The sequence below is a fragment of the Myotis nattereri genome, assembly GCF_964212035.1.
Source record: "Myotis nattereri genome assembly, chromosome: Y".
Classification (NCBI taxonomy): domain Eukaryota; kingdom Metazoa; phylum Chordata; class Mammalia; order Chiroptera; family Vespertilionidae; genus Myotis; species Myotis nattereri.
Genome location: NC_138094.1, coordinates 30207880 through 30222265, shown reverse-complemented (window position 1 = coordinate 30222265; position 14386 = coordinate 30207880). Strand labels below are relative to the sequence as shown.

General features: G+C 43.8%; 1 pseudogene across 1 annotated transcript in view; it reads left to right on the top strand.

Annotated features, from left to right (window-relative positions):
- Window positions 1-4673: 4673 nt before the first annotated feature.
- Window positions 4674-14386, top strand: part of LOC308512410 (centriole and centriolar satellite protein OFD1-like) — a 160431-nt pseudogene continuing 150718 nt past the window's right edge. Inside the window, exon 1 of the transcript in view lies at window positions 4674-4755. The product of the transcript in view is annotated as a centriole and centriolar satellite protein OFD1-like (transcript). The remainder of the gene's footprint in view (window positions 4756-14386) is intronic.

The window sequence follows — 14386 nt, the reverse complement described above, 5'->3', positions numbered from 1 at the left end:
AACTGGGCCACCAAAAGTCAGAAGGGGCCTTCTTGGTGGTGGTGCCCAGTTTTTTGTTGGAATGTTGATCTTCCTTTTGTTTAATGGATGAGTTCAGTATGAATTTTGTAGAATAGGTCCTTATAGGATTTAACATTGGCAAATATCTTCTCCCAGGCAGTGGACTTCCTTGTTTTGTTGTTGTTGTTGTTGTTGTTGTTGTTGTTGTTGTTGTATTTGTTGGCCGCTTCTTCTCTGCAGAAGTGTTTTAATTTGACGTCGTCCCATTTGTTTCTTTTCTCCTCAGTTTCCATTGCCCTAGGAGCTGTATCAGTAAAGGTATTGCTGAGATAGATGCCTGATATTTTGCTTCTTCTAAGATTTTCATGGTTACCCACTTTCGTTTAAGTCCCTTATTCATTCCCAGTTTATACGTGTGTATGGTGTAAGTTGGTGGTCTAGACTAATTTTTTTGCATGTACCTGTGCTATTTGTCCAACACCAATAATTATTATGTTTTTATTTTGGCTTTGTAATATCTTTAATGAAACAAAATAAAATTTCCTCTATGTTAATTGAGTCATACTTTCTCTAAATCTCGCCTTTAAAAGAATCCCCTGGGGCACAGTCCCATCCGTTCTTTGATTTTCCTTCCACTGATCCCAAACCTCTGCTGTAGTCTGCATCCTTTCAAAGGACAAAAGCAGACCCAGATGCCTCAGAGCCACCCACAGCACGCTCCTGCCCGCGGGAGGTGCAGCGCCCATCAACATCTGGATCTTGGCCGCCAGGGACAGTCAAAGCCTGAGAATCAAACTGGCAGCATGTCATCGCCTGCACTGGCCTGTCTCCAGCAGCACAAAACCAGTCCTCCCAGCCAGTGCTCTGGGGACCGGCCATCAGGGGGAAGTGGGGGCGCTCTCCCCTGGCAGCCAAGAGTCCCAGGCTTCTCTTTGGACAGGCCTGGGCCAGGGCCTTTGGGGATCTCTGTGTCCATGGATTAAATCCGAGTGAGATCAAACACAATGTTATCAATGATTGGCTTGGTAAGGTCGCCCCCAAACACCTGCCACCATGGCTTCTCGGCCATGGCCTCAGCGGGCACCTGGACCCCATAGACCTGCAGGGCCAGGTGGAGCACCAGCACCGCTATGTGCTGAGCCTGGAACCGGAAGCACAGCCCCCCGCGGTAGCTGTCGCGCAGCAGGGCCCAGGCAGTGACGGAGATGGGGGTCCGTTGCCAGCTGTAAGGATTCAGCCAGTTCTTGAGAGAAATCAGGTAGTGGAGCAGGTACCTGTGTGGGTGCTGAAAGGAGACTTGGAAGCGCAGTACCCGCAGCACAAGGAGCTCACACTGCACAATGCTGTCCCGGATCACCCAGAATAGGGCATCCATCTCCAAGGGTTCTCTGCCTGGGTGGAAGTACCTGTTGGACACGTTGATGATGTCACAGGTTCGCAGGGGCTGTTCTTCCACTTTGCCAGCCAAGTAAAGGGCAGACATGGCGACCAAGTAGGGGTCATAGGCGTCCAGCTTGATCTCTCAGAAGAACTTATGGTAAATGGCACAGGCGGTGGCAAGGGGAATGGACTGCATCCCTAGCTTGACACCTGCCTCCATGATGAACCTTGTCACGCGGAAGTGCACCCTCGTCTGGGGTTCGGACCACCCCTTGGCGCCTGGCGCCGCATCTTCCTCTCTGCAACTGTCCAGGCTAAGGTCCTCCATGGGGCCCTGCCCGGAGGCCCGAGACCCCGCGGGAAGGGCAAGAGTCTCCATTGCAGTGCCTGTGCCAGTGGAGTCCTAGCCCAGTGGGCAGCCGCCCTGCCCTGCCCCTCCCCGCCCAGCCCCACCGCCCAACCTACCCACACCCCTCCTTTCCTAGGCCTGACTGCCATCCAGGTTCTAACACCAATTATTGAAGAGACTGTATGACTCCATTCTATGCTTTTGCCTCCTTTGTCAAATATTAATTGAGCATAATGGTTAGGGTCGACTTGTATGTTCTCTGTTCTGTCCCATTGGTCTTTCTGCCTTTTTTAGTGCCAGTAACAGGCACTTCTGAGAATAGCGGCTTTGTAATATAGCTTGATATCTGGTATTGTGATCTCTCCAACTTTGTTCTTCTTTTTCCAGATTGCTGTAACTCTTTGGGTCTTTTTTTAAATCCATAGGAATTTTTGGAAACTTTCTTCTAGGTCTGTGAGATACGCCATTGATATTTTAATGGGGAATACATTAAAAGTGTACATTGCTTTGGGTACTATGAACATTTTATTGATGTTGATTGTACCAAACCATGAATATGGTATGTTCTTCTATTTGCTTCAGTCTTTCTCTATCACTTTTTTCAATTTCCTGTAGTTTTCCATGACTGGTGTATACCTTCTTACTTACGGTTATTCCTAGGTTTCTTAATTTTTTGTTGCACTGATAAATGGCTTTTTTTTTTTTTTTTTTTTTTTTTTTTTTTTTTTTTTTTAGTTTCTCTTTCTGAGTTCATTATCCGTGTATCAAAAAGCCATAGAATTCTGGGTGTTAATTTTGTACCCTGCTACATTGCCAAATTCATTTATTAAATCTCCTAGTTTTTTTGGTGGAGTCTTTAGGTATTTCTATGGAAAATACCATGCCATTTGCGAATTATGACAGTTTTACTTCTTCTTTTCCAATGGGCATGCCTTGTTTGACTTCTTCTTGTCTGACTGCATTGCCTAGCACTACCAGTACTCTGTTGAACAGAAGTGGTGAGAGTGGGCATCCCTTTCTTGTTCCTCTTCTTAGAGTAATTGTTTTTGCCCATTGAGTATGATGTAGTCTGTAGTTTTGTCACCTAAGGGTTTATAATGTTGAGGTATGATCCCTCTATGCCCAGTTTGCTTAGAGTTTTTATCAAAATTGGATGTTGGATTTTCTCAAATGCTTTTCCTGCACCAATGGATATGAATCTCTCTCAATTTGTTTATGTGATGCATCACATTTATTGATTTCTGGATGTTGACTCATCCTACTTCCCCAGAATATATCCGCTTTGGCATGGTGTATGCTCATTCCAATGTAATGTTGCATCGGATATGTTAGAGTTCTGTTGAGGATTGTAACTTCTATGGTCATCAGAGATATATTGGCCTGCATTTTTCTTTCTTTGTATTTTCTCTATCTGGTTTTTGTATTAGAGTAATGCTGGCTTCATAGGAAGTGTTGGGAAATGGTATACTTCCTTTGAATGTTATGGAATAGTCTGAGGAAGAAGGTTTTAGTTTTTCTTTGAACACTTGGTAAAACTCCCTGTGAAGCCATCTAGCCCAGGCTTTTGTTTGCTGCAAGTTATTTTTGTGGTACTGCTTGAATTTCCTGAGTAGTAATTGGCCTAGTCCTATGTTTTATTCTTCCTAATTGAGTTTAGGAAGATTGTATTTTTCTAGGAATATGTCCATTTCTTCAGGGTTGATCAGTTTGTTGGAATAGAGTTGTCCATAGTATTTATTTACAATCCTTTTTGTATCTGTGGGGTCTTTTGCTATTTTGCCTCTTTCATTTCTGACTTTGTTTACTGGGGTCCTGTTGGTGAGCCTAGCTAGAGGGTAATCAATCTGTTTTATCCTTTCAAAGAAATAGCTCATGTCTTTATTAATCTTTTGTGCGGTTTTTGGTCTCTATGTCATTTATTTCTGCTGTGATCTTCATTATTTCCTTCCTGCTGCTCAGTTTGGGCTTTGCTTGTTGCTCTCTCTAACTTTTTAAGTTGTGGGGGTTAGATAATTTGTTAACTGTTTTTCTTGTTCTTTGAGTTAGGCCTGCAATGCTATGAAGTTCCCTCTAAGGACTACTTTCAGTGTGTCCCATAGGTTTTGGATGTTTATTTATTTATTTTTTTCTTTTAACATTTTTATTGACTTCAAAGAATGCGGCAAAGGGAGAGAGGTAGGAACATCAGTGATGAGAGAGAATCATCGATGGGTTGCCTCCTGCACACCCCACACTGGGGATCGAACCCCTCAACCTGGGCCTGTGCCCTGACCAGGAATTGAACTCTGACCTCCTGGTTCCTAAGTCCATGCCCAACCACTGAGCCACGCCTTGGGGCTCTTGTTACTCAAGTGCCTGAGCTATGTGTGAATCTGTGTGCTGTGCCCAGGGCCAGCCTGACCGCTGGCTTTTCCTCGGCCTCACTCTTTACACACTCACACCCACGTCCTCTACCCCACGCCACCCTGCCAGGCCTCCGCTAGGCTCCCCTCTAACCTGGAATATCCTAAGACATTTGCTGAGCGCCCTGTACGGGCCAGTCACTGCTCCGAGCATCAGGAATATAAAGAGGAACTAGCTGAGCCCTTGCCTCCCCGCGCCCCCCCCACCCCCCCAATATCTGCTCATCGGGCCTCATCCACGCTTCAAGCCTCTCAGATACCACTTTGTTTGGTCCCCCCAGACCACCAGCATCGGTCATGCCCCGCATCTCGGGCCCCTGCCCAGACCTCTGAATCAGAAGCCCTGCACATCAGCAAGATCCCAGGTGTTCTGTGTGCACATCCAAGACTGAGCCGCAGGGGCTGGGTTATGCTGCAGTAACAAACAGCCCCACCCATTCTCAGTGGTCCACGTTGGCTGACAGCAGAAGTGACGACAGGAATCCTTGTTGCCTCTTTGACCTCAGTGAGTCTTTTGTGGTCTGTTTGCTTTTTACACAGGGATGGTGTCCTCTTTGCAAAAAGATGTGATAGCCAAGGATGAGGAAGTTCAACAACTGAGGCAGGAGGTGAACCAACTGAAAAGTGAGAACAAAGAGAAGGATCTCCAGCTGGAAGCCATCAGCTCCAGAGTGAGTGTAGCTCTTAGGCAAAGAGGGGGCTGGTCTTCTCGCTCCCCTGGGCTCCCTCTCCTCCAGCCGCCTCTGACACCTTGGTGAGATGAGGCCGGTGAGATGAGGGAGGAGGGAGGATGGCTGTGGTGAGTCACCTGGGAGGACTGGAAGCTGAGGGCCAAGTTCCTCGCAGCTTTTCAAAAAACACATTTGTGTCCCCAGCCCACATGGCTCAGTGGTTGAGCACCGACCTATGACCCAGACGGTACTGGTTCGATTCCTGGTCAGGGCACGTGCCCAGGTTGCTGGCTCAAACCCCGGCGGGGGGGGGGGGGGGCGACTCTCATCATTGATGTTTCTACCTTTCTCTCCCTCTTCCCTCCTCTCTGAAATCAATAAAAATACATATGCCGAAACCGGTTTGGCTCAGTGGATAGAGCGTCGGCTTGCGGACTGAAAGGTCCCAGGTTCGATTCCGGTCAAGGGCATGTACCTGGGTTGCGGGCACATCCCCCAGTGGGAGATGTGCAGGAGGCAGCTGATCGATGTTCCTCTCTCATCGATGTTTCTAACTCTCTATCTCTCTCCCTTCCTCTCTGTGAAAAATCAATAAAATATATTTTAAAAAAATACATATATATAAGAATGCATGTTTGTGACTCCGAATAAACGAGGTATTTTCGAATCTAGCATACGTTTTCTAACGCCTATTACATGTTAGTTTGTTGAATCCCAACAACCAACACCTGGAGTGTCCAACAGCAGGAGACGGCTTTATTGTACTGTGTACACCCAGGACATACTACATAGCTCTTAAGACCAATGATGAAGGCTTTTGTCTATGAAGTGGGAAAACAGTAAGCATTTAAGATTCTTAAACGTGAGCGGTATGACTTCAGTGTGAGATATGAATACGTGGCGTGCCCTGCCGCTGCGAGGCTTAACATTAAGGCAGAGCAGGCTCTCTCCCCGGGCCAGGGGGGGCGCACTCATGGGCTTCCTCGCGGCCCCATGACCACGGTTTCCACAGCCGCCTTCACAGCAGAACGTCTGAGGGTCCGGATGCTGACATGTGACCCTCACTCCTGCCCTTGGACTTCAGTGTGGGTGAGAACGCCTCTGGGTAGGATGAGCCCGTAGGCACGGTAAGCGCTTTGTGGATGTAACTGACTGTTTACTAACTTTGCCTTCAAATCCTCATCCCATAGGGTAAGATTTTGTGGTGTTTGTATGACTTGTCTGTTTCGATGAGTCAAGGTAAAACCTCATAGCTTTCATCGCGGCAGGCAACTCTGATTCAAAGCGGCTGCCTGGTCAGCCGGTGATGTCTGCGCGAGTGCTGTCTGTATGGGTGCCGGGCGGAACAGACCGTGACGTCTGGGAGACAAGGCAGACGGGACCTCTGCTGCTTAGCGTGAGGCCCAGTTTGGAGCTGGTGAACGGCAGAGCCTGATCAGGCTTTGGGGGCAGACAGGCCAGGGTGCAGCCCCAGAGCTTCTTTTGTAACTTAGCTGGCCTCCATTTCTCCATCTGTGAAATGGGGACAACAAGCTCTTTTTCTGAGGAGTGGGAGTCTGGTTTTAGCTGTCCTCTGCCTCTGCCCCCAGTCGGCCGCCCCGCCAAGCTCCTGCCTGTTTCTTCCCAGCACATTGACATCCTAGGCACCTTGTGTCGTGTGGGTGCTCACACCTGTGTGTGCTGGGGAGGGGTGCTTGTACACTGTTGCTAAGTAAGAGAAAGATGGAAAAACAGCGCCTGTCAGGCTAGTCTACTTCCTGACCCCCGTTTCCCTTTCCTCCTTGACCTTGGGATGAGGGCTCTTTCTGCTCCAGCCCGAGCTGGCCACCAGCACATAGGCTCCTCATCAGGGGGTTGCTCCCATGAACATTGGGGTGCATGTTGTTGTTTAAATTATGTCTGTTGTTGGAGTCCGGCCCCAGCAGGACCAGGGGTTCCCAAAGGTGTGGACGGAGTCGGCAAAGAATGACACGAAGGCAGCGTTCAGTCGATCATCATAGCCAGGATCTCTAGCCAGGATCTCCAGCCAAGTTCTGTCCTGGATGTTTATTTTTAATTGTAATTTATTTCATGGATGATTTTAATTTCTTCTTTAATCTATCTGGTAATCCAGTCATGTATCTTTGTACATAAAAGCTCTGTGACCAAATGGCAGAATGACCAGAATGGCTGGTGGCTATGACTTGCATTGCAGCAGCCAACCAGCCTTATCTGGGCCCCAATCGGCCATATCCCTGACCAGCCTTGCCTCCGATTTACCCCCACTCTCCCATTTGGGGCGGGACTGATAAGTAAACCACCCACAGCCTTTCCCCCTGGTCAGCCAAAGCCCCCTATATGCGCTAACGCCCGGATTGGAGGTATGGCCTTCTGGTTAACCACCAATGGCCACTAACCGCTGCAGGCCTGGCCCCATGTGCCCCCATCTGGGGAGGCCGACCAGACTGCTTCCTTACAGGAATTCATACCCTGGGCCTCCATTTATTTAATAAAAGACTATTTAGCCTCCAAGTATTTGAATTTTGTTATATCTTATTGTAGTTTATTAGCACTATAAGAGGCCCAGTGAACGATCTTTGTACACTTGGTGGAGTCCCTCACCCTCTGGCAGTCTGGGAGACCTCAGGGGATGTCCGAATGATGGCTTAGGCTTAATCCCAGTTGCCAAACATGATTAGCGCCTCTGTGGAGGTGGGAGAGATTCCTGCCACTGCTGCTCCACTTGCCAGTCGGCAGCACAGGATCCAGCTGAATGGTGCTGCCCTGTGCAAGCTCACTGATCACCAAGGGCAGCTCTTGCATTGAGAGTCTACTCCCTGGGAGTCAGAGCACATCATAGCAATCGGTCTTTTATCTTTTTTATGACCTTTAATTTGAGATTTCTTTTTTCTCTCTTTTCTAAATTGTTTTATTGCTTAAAGTATTACAAAGGGTATTACATATGTCTCCTTTTTCTTCCCTGCCCTGACAATCCCCTGGGCTCCCCTACCCCCCAGTGTCTTATGTCCATTGGTTATGCTTATATGCATGCATACAAGTCTTTCGGGTGATCTCTTACTCTACCCGCCGGCCCCCCAACCCTCCCTGGCCTTCCCACTGTAGTTTGGCAGTCTGTTTGAAGCTGCTCTGCCTCTGTATCTATTTTTGTTCATAAGTTTATAATGGTCTTTATTATCCATAAATGAGTGAGACCATGTGGTATTTTTCCTTCATTGACTGGCTTATTTCACTTAGCATAATGCTCTCCAGTTCCATCCATGCTGCTTCAAATGGCAAGAATTCCTACTTTTTTACAACAGTATAGTATTCCATCGTGTAAATGTACCACTGTTTCCTAACCCATTCATCTGCTGATGGGCAGTTTGGCTGTTTCCAGATCTTAGCGATGGTGAATTGTGCTGCTATGAACATAGGGGTGCTTATATCCTTTCTGGGCTCAGAGGTGTGCCAAACTTTCCTGTCCAGATTCCTGGTTTTTACCTTACCAGAGGAACTCTGCCTTCCTGGCTGCAAACTGTCTCACCACCTGAGTGTACTTTGCCAATTCCGGGTGGGTGTTATTAGTTTCAGCTACTCACTCCATTTGCTCCAGGACAAGCCCTGGGACGCGACTGCCTATTCCATCGCCATCTTGGCTTCTTGAGATTTATTTTTTCAAATATAATTATTGTACCCTAGTTTTTTCCCCTCCTTTGCCTGAAAAGTATTTCTCTCCTTCCACTTTCAGTCCATGTGAGTCCCTTATTCTGAGGTGGGTCTCTCATAGACAGCATACATATGGGTATTGTTTTATTATAATTTTGGCCATTATATATCTTTTGGATGGAGTGTTTAGTCCATTAAGGTTTAAGGTTATTTTGATAGGTACTGATATGTTGCCACTGTTTTCTTTATGCCTGCGTTTCTTCTGTCTCTTCTATTCCTTCTTTTTACAACAGTCCCTTTAACATTTCTTGCATTGATGGTTTAGTAGTAAAAAACTCACTTAGATTTTTTATTTTACTGTGTAGACACTGAATTCCCCTATAGTTTGAATGATTGCCTTGCTGCATAAGTATTCTTGTATTTGGTCCCTTGTTTTGCATCACTTTGTATATTTCCTTTCATTCCCTTCTGGCCTGATATGTTTCTGTTAAAATTCATTTGATGATCTAACAGGAGAGCCTTTGTAGGTGTCTCTCTCTCTCTCTCTCTCTCTCTCTCTCTCTCTCTCTCTCTCTCTTTCTCTCGCAGCCTTTAAGGTTCTGTTTCTGTCGTTATTGTTTGCCATTATAATTGCAATGTGTCTTGGTATAGGTCTTATTGGGTTCATCTTGTTTGGCACTGTCTGTGCTTGTGTGACTTTTTCTTTCCAAGATCAGGAAGTTTTTGTGATTATTTCTTCTAATAGGTTTCCTAATCCTTGTTCCTCATCTTGTCCTTCTGACACCCTTATTATACACATGTTTCTTTGTTTCATGTTGTCCCCAATCTCCCTTAGGATATCCTCCTGATTTTTTTTTTTTTTTTGCTTAAAGTATTGCAAAGAGTATTACATATGTGTCCATTTTATCCCCCCGCCCTAGACAGTCCCCCAGCCTCCCCTATCCCCCAGTGTCTTATGTCCATTGGTTATGCTTATATGCATGCATACAAGTCCTTTAGTTGATCTCTTACCCCCCTACCTCCTGCCCCCCAACCCTCCCCGGCCTTCCCGCTGCAGTTTGACAATCTGTTTGAGGCAGCTCTGCCTCAGTATCTATTATTGTTCAAAAGTTTATAATGTTCTCTATTATCCATGAATGAGTGAGATCATGTGGTATGTTTCCTTCATTGACTGGCTTATTTCACTTAGCATAATGCTCTCCAGTTCCATCCATGACGTTGCAAATGGTAAGAGTTCCTTCCTTTTTAGAGCAGCATAGTATTCCATCGTGTAGATGTACCACAGTTTTCTAATCCATTCATCTACTGATGGACACTTAGGCTGTTTCCAGATCTTAGCTATGGTGAATTGTGCTGCTATGAACATAGGGGTGCATATATCTTTTCTGATTGGTGTTTCTGGTTTCTTGGGATATATTCCTAGAAGTGGGATCACAGGGTCAAATGGGAGTTCCATTTTCAGTTTTTTAAGGAAACTCCATACTGTCTTCCATAGTGGCTGCACCAGTCTGCATTCCCACCAGCAGTGCACAAGTGTTCCTTTTTCTCCACATCTTCTCCAGCACTTGTCGTTTGTTGATTTGTTGATGATAGCCAGTCTAACAGGTGTGAGATGGTACCTCATTGTTGTTTTGATTTGCATCTCTCAGATGATTAGTGACTTTGAGCATGTTTTCATATGTCTCTTGGCTTTCTGAATGTCCTCTTTTGAAAGGTGTGTATTTAGGTCCTTTGCCCATTTTTTGATTGGATTGTTTATCTTCCTTTTGTTAAGTTGTATGAGTTCCCTATAGATTTTGGAGATTAGGCCCTTATCAGATATGACATTGGCAAATACGTTTTCCCACACAGTGGGTTTTCTTGTTATTTTGTTGATGGTTTCTTTTGCTGTGCAGAAGCTTTTTATTTTGATGTAGTTCCATTTGTTCATTTTCTCTTTAGTTTCAAGTGCCCTAGGAGCTGTATCAGTGAAGAAATTGCTTCGGCATATGTCTGAGATTTTGTTGCCTTTGGATTCTTCTAGAATTTTTATGGTTTCCTGTCTTACATTTAAGTCCTTTATCCATTTTGAGTTTATTTTTGTGTATGGTGTAAGTTGGTGGTCTAGTTTCATTTTCTTGCATATATCTGTCCAATTTTCCCAACACCATTTATTGAAGAGACTATCTTGGCTCCATTGTATGTTCTTGCCTCCTTTGTCAAATATTAATTGAGCATATTTGTTCGGGCCGATTTCTGGCCTCTCTATTCTATTCCATTGATCTATATGCCTATTCTTGTGCCAGTACCAGGCAGTTTTGCGAACAGTGGCTTTGTAATACAACTTGATATCTGGTATTGAGATCCCACCTACTTTGTTCTTTTTCAGGATTGCTGCAGCTATTCGGGGTCTTTTTTTATTCCAGATGAATTTTTGGAGAGTTCGTTCTAGATCTCTGAAGTATGCCGTTGGTATTTTAATGGGAAGTGCGTTGAATTTATAGATTGCTTTGGGTAGTACGGACATTTTAATGATGTTGATTCTACCAATCCATGAACACGGTATGTTCTTCCATCTATTTATTTCTTCCTCTATATCTTTTTTCAACGTCCTGTACTTTTCTGAGTAGAGGTCTTTTACCTCTTTAGTTAAGATTATTCCTAGGTAGCTTAGTTTTTTTGGTGCGATGGTAAACGGGATTGTTTTTATAATCTCTCTTTCTGAAAGTTCACTATTGGTGTATAGAAATGCCTCAGATTTCTTGGGGTTAATTTTGTATCCTGCTACATTGCCAAATTCATGTATTAAGTCTAGTAGCTTTTTGATGGAGTCTCTAGGGTTTTGTATGTATAATATCATGTCATCTGCAAATAAGGACAGTTTTACTTCCTCTTTTCCAATTTGGATGCCTTTTATTTCTTCTTCTTGCCGAATTGCAATGGCTAACACTTCCAGTACTATGTTGAACAGGAGTGGTGGGAGGGGGCATCCCTGTCTTGTTCCTGTTCTTAGGGGAAATGGTGTAAGTTTTTGTCCATTGAGTATGACGTTGGCTGTGGGCCTGTCATATATGGCTTTTATTATGTTGAGGTATGATCCTTCTACTCCCACCTTGCTGAGAGTTTTTATCAAAAATGGGTGTTGAATTTTGTCAAATGCTTTTTCTGCATCAATTGATATGACCATGTGTTTTTCTTCTTTCAATTTGTTTATGTGATGTATCACGTTTATTGACTTGCGGATATTGTACCAGCCTTGCATCCCTGGGATAAATCCTACTTGGTCATGGTGTATGATCTTTCTGATGTACTGCTGAATCCAATTTGCTAAGATTTTGTTGAGGATTTTGGCATCTATGTTCATGAGGGATATTGGCCTGTAATTCTCTTTCATTGTGTTGTCTTTACCTGGTTTTGGTATTAGGGTGATGCTGGCTTCATAGAATGAGCTTGGAAGTGTTCCTTCCTCTTGAATTTTTTGTAGTAGTCTGAGGAGGATAGGTTTTAGTTCTTCCTTGAATGTTTGGTAAAACTCCCCTGTGAAGCCGTCTGGTCCTGGGCTTTTGTTTGCTGGAAGCTTTTTGATGACTGCTTTAATTTCTTCCATAGTTATTGGCCTGTTGAGATTTTTAGATTCTTCCTGATTGAGTTTTGGAATGTTGTATTTTTCAAGGAATTTGTCCATTTCCTCCAGGTTGTCTAGTTTGCTGGAGTAGAGCTGTCCATAGTATTTTTTAACAATCATTTGTATTTCTGTGGGGTCTGTTGTTATTTCGCCTCCATCGTTTCTGATTTTGTTTATTTGGGTCCTCTCTCTTTGCTTCTTGGTGAGTCTGGCTAGAGGTTTGTCAATCTTGTTTATCCTTTCGAAGAACCAGCTCTTGGTTTCATTGATTTTCTGTATTATTTTTTTGGTCTCTATGTTATTTATTTCTGCTCTGATCTTTATTATCTCCTTCCTTCTGCTCACTCTGGGGTTTTCTTGTTGCTCTCTTTCTAATTCTTTGAGTTGTAGGTTTAGCTGATTTACTACCATTTTTTCTTGTTTTTTGAGATAGGCCTGTAGAGCTATAAACTTCCCTCTCAGGACTGCTTTCATTGTGTCCCATAGGTTTTGGATTGTTGTGTTTTCATTGTCATTCGTTTCCAGGATATTTTGAATTTCTTCTTTGATTTCATTGGTAACCCAATCAATATTTAATAGCATGCTATTCAGCTTCCAGGTGTTTGAGTATTTTGGGTTGTTTTTATTGCAGTTTATTTCTAATATTATGCCATCGTGGTCTGCAAAGACGCTTTTTATGATTTCAATCTTCTTGAATTTGGGGATACTTTGCTTGTGACGCAATATATGGTCTATTTTTGAATATGTGTCAGGAGCACTTGAGTAGAATGTATATTCCGTGGCACTGGGTGAAGTGTTCTGAAGATGTCTATTAAGTCCATCTGATCTAGTGAGTCATTTAGTATTGCTGTATCTTTGCTGATTGTTTGTCTAGAGGACTTTTCCAGTGATGACAGTGGTGTATTAAAGTCCCCTACTATGATTGTATTGTTGTCGATCTCTCCTTTGATATCTTCCAGAAGATTTTTTATGTATTTGGGTGCTCCTGCATTGGGTGCATATATGTTTATCAGGGTTATATCTTCTTGTTGTATTGATCCTTTTAGTATTATGAAGTGGCCTTCTGTATCTCTTGTTATGGCCTTCACTTTGAGGTCTATTTTGTCCGATATAAGTATTGCTACCCCAGCTTTCTTTTCTTTTCCATTAGCCTGAAAGATATTTTTCCATCCCTTCACTTTCAGTCTGTGTGAGTCCTTTCTAATGAGGTGGATCTCTTGTAGACAGCAAATGTATGGGTCATGTTTTTTTTATCCATTCAGCCACTCGATATCTTTTGGTTGGAGCATTTAGCCCGTTTACATTTAAAGTTAATATTGAAAGGTACTTGTTTGTAGCCATTTCTTTTTTGTGTGTGGCTGTTTTCTTTCTGGGATTTTTATTTCTTCTTTTTACACCAGTCCCTTTAGCATTTCTTGCATTGCTGGCTTGGTGGTGATAAACTCCCTTAGCCTTTTTTTGTCTGTGAAGCTTCTTATTTCCCCTTCAATTTTGAATGATAGCCTTGCTGGATAGAGTATTCTTGGATTCAGTCCTTTGCTTTGCATCACTTTGTAAATTTCCGTCCATTCTCTTCTGGCCTGATGTGTTTCTGTTGAGAAATCATTTGATAATCTAATGGGAGAACCCTTGTATGTAACTTTCCATCTCTCTCTTGCAGCCTGTAAGATTCTCTCTTTGTCCTGAACATTTGCCATGGTAATTATGATATGTCTTGGTGTGGGTCTTTTCGGGTTCACCTTGCTTGGGACTCTCTGGGCTTGTGTGACTTTTTTCTTCCCCACCTCAGGGAAGTTTTCTGATATTATTTCTTCAAATAGGTTTTCTAATCCTTGTTCCTCTTTCTGTTGTTCTGGCACCCCTATTATTCGTATGTTGTTTCATTTCATGTTGTCCCAAAGCTCCCTTAGGCTCTCCTCCTGTCTTTTAATTTTTTTCTCCAACTGAAGTACAGTTTGGGTGTGTTTTGCTTCCCTGTCTTCTAATTCACTAATTCGGTCTTCCGCTTCTCCTAGTCTACTGTTGATACTTTCAATGGTGTTCTTTATTGCAGCTATATCACACTTCATTTCTTCTTGGGTCTTACTTAAGTTGTTGATTTTTTCATTTGTTTCTTCTTGCTTCTTGGATAAGTTGTCGATTTTTTCCTCCATCCGGTGTATGCACTCTAGGACCCTTATTCTGAATTCTTTTTCTGTCATGTTGTATGCCTCTGTATCACTTAGCTGCTTTTCTGGTGAGTCCTCCTTTTCTTTCCTTTGGGGATTTCTTTGTCTACCCATTTTTGATCTCACTGACATATATAGATATTGAGTCGTTCAGTGGCTGCTCCCTA